Raw genomic sequence first — 6100 nt, 5'->3', positions numbered from 1 at the left:
CATCTTTCCCACAGCAGCACAGATCTCTACAATCAGCACAGTGTCAAAGTGGTATAATAATTAGACATTTGTGTGAAATTTTGTCATAATTAGCTCCTGTCAATCTGTCAATCACTGCTCGTGAACTGCAGTCAAACTATCAAAGTAGGCAGCACTGATCAAATATAAAGATTCTGTTCCTGAAATTCCTTTTTCTCACCTCAAATGTTTTCAGTTAAATGTTTTAATTTGTTTTGAAGGGGCTGTATAATGAGAAGGTTTATCTGGGTGGTTGGTGGTTTTTTGTTTTGTCTCAACTGTTTCCAACACGATGGCTGGGTAACAAACTTATCATTTTACATCTTAGCAGGCTATCTATCTTATGTGCATCTGTGTGGATGGAGTTTATAAAAGTTAACAACTGTGTCTCTATGTGAGGAGAACAGAAAACACAATCAAGCTTGTTCTACTGCCACCAAGAGGCAGAGGAGAACTGTGAGAAATCAATTCTTCTGCACAACTATCAATAAGTACTAAGCAAACACTTCAAAATGCAGTGTTGTTACATTGAGCATGTATATTTCCATACTTCAAATGGCGTCTCAAAGCCCTCCAGGCTGCCTCCGATCATCAGCACGCCATCAGTGGAGATGCCCTGCCAAGGATAGGCCCAGTTCACCCTCTCCACCAGAGAACAGTCCACATAAACCTCCAGCCAGAGCTGGGACACACCCAGTGATACCTGGTGCCACTCACCATCCCACAGAGGCCCCACTGTGAACCTGGATTTAATTGAGAGAGGGTAGATGAAGTCAGAGAGGATCATAAATGCTAAGATCTAGGAAAATGTCAACACAGTGATTATACAGTAACAGAGCAACAAACAAGTCAATTGTTTGATATCAGAATGTTGCTTTCAGTTAAAGCTGTCTAATTCTTGACTTCATTAACCCTACGCACTTTCCATTCTTCATTTTTTGATCATGTTCACTGTGTTCATGCATATATCAAATTTTTTCAAGATTGTATATTTTTGTTTAATCTTGGAATTTCCAGCTCAGCTCCAACAATAAGTAAAAAATATACAGTGTAAACATATTTGTTACATTCATACTGTTAATAGCAAAAAGCATAATTGAAACCCATTCAAACTGCAATTTTTGATCACATAGCCATCAAAGCATAAAAGCATGCATTATATTAATTCTCGATATCATTCTGGGCTTTTGACTTGGAATTTGTCATTTTTACTATTTTCCACCTTTTCCACCTTACCATATTTGGCATATGGAAAAAAAATATGTGCCATTTGCACTAGGTGCACAGTCACAATCAAGGCTACTTCTAATTATTGTCATGTCCCAGTCTGTGATAATCAGGAAAAAATCTACTTAGCATGTAGTAAACACAGTGGCATCATGACAAAAATGTAATGAATATTTGATATTTATGATTAGGACTGATGCTGGCTAAAAAATAAACTCAATGACAGTAGGAAAGAATATAAATGGATAATATTTTTTAAAGCTTGATTTTAAAAAGTGCATACTGTGCGCAGAGCAATATGTGTGTGTGTGTAATATTAAAGTTGGCCCTAATGAGATAAACCACTCATTCTAGGCAAACTGGGACTCTCTTCAAACTAGAATCCATGGCTAACCAAGCACCTACTTTTAGCTATGTATCTCTATTTACTCAGGCAGTGTGCACATGCTGCAGTTAGTCATAGTACAGAACAGAAATCAGAGTTTAGCTGGTGGTAAGATTTACTCGTATTCTCTGTGCTGGGTGGAGATGAAGGTGAGGGACTGTGGGCCGAGGCGAAGCTGCAGATGGATGTGATGCTGGGAGTTTAACAGAGTCACCACACTGCTCTCCTCCGTCTGAGAGCTGCGCAACTTCATCAGCATGCTAAATTCATCTGAAAACCTAAAGGAAAGACACACAATCAGACAAAGTTTTTTCAAGTTATAGCAATTATTCCTCAAAACCTTTTTTTCACAGTCAAATTACCAAACTTAGCCACTTTCACAGACAAGAACAGCAAGTGATGGCCAAATCAAGTTAACTTGCCCAAACTCTAATGCTTTGAAAAGGACAGTCATTTATTCTGCCATCAAGAATTGGAATAGCTGGGGCGTCCAGTGGCTTAGTGGATAAAGCAGGCACCCCATATATGAAGGCAGTGTCCTTGCTGCAGTGGCAGTGGGTTCAATTCCAGCATGCAGCCCTTTGCTGCATGTCATCCCCTCTCTCTCCCCTTTCACGCTATCACTCTGTCCTATCTAATAAATGCAAAAAATGAAAAAATGCAAAAAAAAAAAAATCTTTAAAAAAAGAAGAATTGGAATAGCTGGCCCCCTACATATGCCAGTCCAATAGTGAATCCTTATTTAGACGTCATTTATGATTGAATTACTTCAGCAGCTGATCAATGGTCCAGCGTTGGTCACAGCTTGTTCTTGTTGTCTGGTGATGGCCTTTGTAGTTAGTTCATGGACTGATCATGAGACTAATTATGTGAATGTTATTGAATGTGTATCACTATTGATACTTCAGTGAACTTCTACAACCTGACATGCATTGCATTAATGTAATGTACATCACACACTTGCCTGTGTACATGATATGATTATGATGTACTTAATTTTGGACCCAAGGAAGATTGGCTGGTGTCTTTGGCATCAGCTAATGGGGATCCTTTTAAATAAATAAATAAATAAATATGTACACGTTTCAAGATGTAAAGTTATGGGAAAAAATTTTAGAAAAAAACTTAATAAACAAACACTGTTGCTTTATACAATGTTTGTGTGATCTTGAATCTAAAAGTAGGCCTGTCTTATGAAGGGATCATTCAAAATTTAGAAATTAATCTCTCTATCTATTAATATCTCTTTGTGTGTTCAGTAAAGAGCTGGAGTCAGGATGTAGTTGTCCTAGCTTAGCATAAGGATTGGAAGCAGGGGGAATCAGTTAGCTTGGCTCTGTTCAGCATCCACCTACAAACATCTTAAGGCTGAAACTAATAATTATTTTCATTATTAGTTTATCTGCAAATTAATTTCTTGAGTAATCAATTCGCCATTTGGTGTATAAAAAATCATAAATGTCTAAGAGTCCAAAGTAACATCATGAGATTGCTTCTTTTGCTTAACCTGCAGTCCAAGACATTCTACTTACAATAAAGTAAGACAAGAAAAAGATGCAAATTGTCACATCTGAATAAAGTATCAGCTTGAAAAGTTTCTTAAACAATTACTTGGTTTGCAAAAAAATTACCAATTAATCAATAAATTAATTTGTCTACAAAAAGAAAATACTTTTGAGCCTTAACATTTCAATATACATAATAATACAGGGTTTCCAATCATTTTTATCAATGAATTTTCATAACTTTTTTCAAAACTTGTCCATAATATTTGACCCTATTTCCATAAATTTATTTAAGTAGTTTAAAATAGGTAGGCAAATCACTGGATTCAAATGGATTGGTTTCTCGTGAAAATATGGCTCAGATCTGCCTCTTGATCCGTGTTTTATATTTGTCATCAAAAGCCATGCATTGGTAAACTGCTCGCGCTCGCTAACTTTACTTGCTCATTAGACATTCTCTCTGCATTCTCTCTGCAACTAGCTGCATTCACTAATGTGTATCATGTGATACTGGTATCATGTCAATGGTCAAAGTGCAGAGTTGGATTTTAAATGATCAAAACAAGTAACATATTTTGTTTAACATTAGACATATTTTGGGATCTTCACAGATTTTTTATTATATATTTTAATGCTTTTCCAAAACATTTTGTTAATTCCAAACTATTTACAGGCCTGCATATCACTTTTTCTAATTTCATATCTTTTTCGGGAATTGACCGTGAAAACATTTTGCCCTATTTCCAGTCCTTATGCCAAATTAATGTGACTAACCACATCTTAAACTCCAGCCCTGTACTTCTCACAGACATGAGGGTTATATCTATCTAATTATCCAACTCTCAGGAAGAAAGCAAATAATTCATTTGCTTTCATATCAATATTTATCTGTGGAAACACATGAAGCAAAGAAAAGATTGAAATACCTTGGTCCAAACGCCTGCTGCGTGGCCATCATTAGGCTGGCATAAAGGCCGATTTGGAGAGTTGGACACATCAGACTGTCCACTGATAGGGACACATTGGTGGTGTTGACCACTGTCTGGGAGAAGTGCTGCAACAAATCCACTTCTTCTGTTGACAAACCAAAACAACACAGTCAGTTGGTAACGGGTAACCTGAGCTTTTAACAAGCTAAAGATGGAGAATTTTGTCATGAGTCGGTGAAGACCAAACCAGAGACTAAAGATGAAAAGCCCAAACTTCTATTTTTCAGGTTGTCAGAAACAGTATTTCCTGTCATTGTGTCCTGTTAGAAAGGTCCATTAAGCTTGATCTTTTCTTCAGATGAACATGTGTGCAAGATGAGAAATATGCAAAATCAATAATGCAAAAGTCAACATTAAAAAGTGAACACATAAACTGTCTGCTTTAAACCAAATCAGCAGCGTGGCTGAAGGGATGCCAATGTTGGTCAGTCTAATGCTTTGGTCTAGATTGATACATCTCCACAACAACTGGAATATCTCATAACGTAGATACAAAACCAGAAAAATACCCATTTTGACAATTTAACAAAATGTGCTATTTAACATTTCCCACACAGTTTAACAATGATGACTGACCAAGCACATACTTACTGTATTTTCCTCAGTTTACTGTTTCTCAATTCCTCATTTTGTACAGATGTGCTCAAATTTCGTGGCAACTCTCCATAAAAAACAAAGGCACAGTTTTCCCTGAAATAACTTTAAAGTGACAAATGTAATTAGCATCCACCATTGGTTTTTTTTTCCATATTTAATAGAAATCAGACTTTGCTTTTGATTTTTTCTTCAACAGAAAGATAATATGTAATTTAATGAAAATGACAAGGACAAAATGACGGGACCTTTGACCTAAAATTTTGTTGCACTGTTTGAGGCAGTTACTGTCATCAAACATTTTCTGTAGTTGGTAACATGTAGTTTGGCCCAATCTTCCTGAGCGAACATCTCCAGCTGTCTCAGGTTTGACTGGCTCCTCCTCCAGACTGCAAGTTTCAGCTTTACCACAGATGTTCCATAGGATTCAGAGCAGGACTCAGACAACGTCCAACGTTTGATTCTTATCCATTGGGTGCTTTAAGCTGTGTGTTCTGGGTCATTATCCCGTTGGGAGGACCCATGCCTCAGAGTGTCTTGTTTCAGATGTCATTGTACCCTGCACAGATTCAAGGCCCACTGTGCCAACACAGCAGCCCCAAAACACAGCCATGTCTTCTCCGTGTTTCACTGTGTATTTGGCGTTAATTTCTTCTTTCGACTCGTCTGTCCAAAGGACATTCAATCAATGAGCATTTTAACAAATTCCAGTTTCTCTTTTTTGTTTCTCTTTCAAAAATGAAGTCCTTCTGCAGTGTCTTCCATTCACCCACTTTAGCTCAAAAAGTGACAAACACTTGGCAGTTCTCCTTGGTTCTTTTACTACCATTCGCACTATCTTTCTGTTCAATCTGGGGTTGATTTTCCTTTTGCTGCCGCACCCAGAGATGTTGGCTTCAGTTCTTGATAATATTTGCAACTGTTGTCACAAGAACATTGCGCCTATGAAGATGGTCCTATAGTCTTTACCTTTACCATGCTAGTCTATTATTTTCTTTCTATCTCCGCAGACAACTCTCTTCCTTGCTTTCTCTGGTGCATACAGCATGATGCACATGATGACAGCAACAGCAGCACAGAGGCTATTTTTCTCAATTTAAAATGGCCGAATACTGATTACAACATCAGAGACGTGTGATGTAGAGCAAATTAAAAAACAGTGTCAATTAAATGCTTTGCAGACAAATTTAAAACATAATTTCAGTAATTAAAACAAAAACAAATAGACAGTTAAGAGGTCAAAATTAATTTTAAAACCATGTAAATAATCAAGGAGCTCAAATGCAATTGTATAAAGCTGGATCTTTGGATCTCTAAAGTGTCAATAGATTGGGAAGAGGATGATGGTTATTATCATTATTATTATTACTATTATAGCTATT

The sequence above is a fragment of the Plectropomus leopardus genome, chromosome 6 (assembly GCF_008729295.1).
Source record: "Plectropomus leopardus isolate mb chromosome 6, YSFRI_Pleo_2.0, whole genome shotgun sequence".
Lineage (NCBI taxonomy): Eukaryota > Metazoa > Chordata > Actinopteri > Perciformes > Serranidae > Plectropomus > Plectropomus leopardus.
This window is presented reverse-complemented; position numbering follows the sequence as displayed.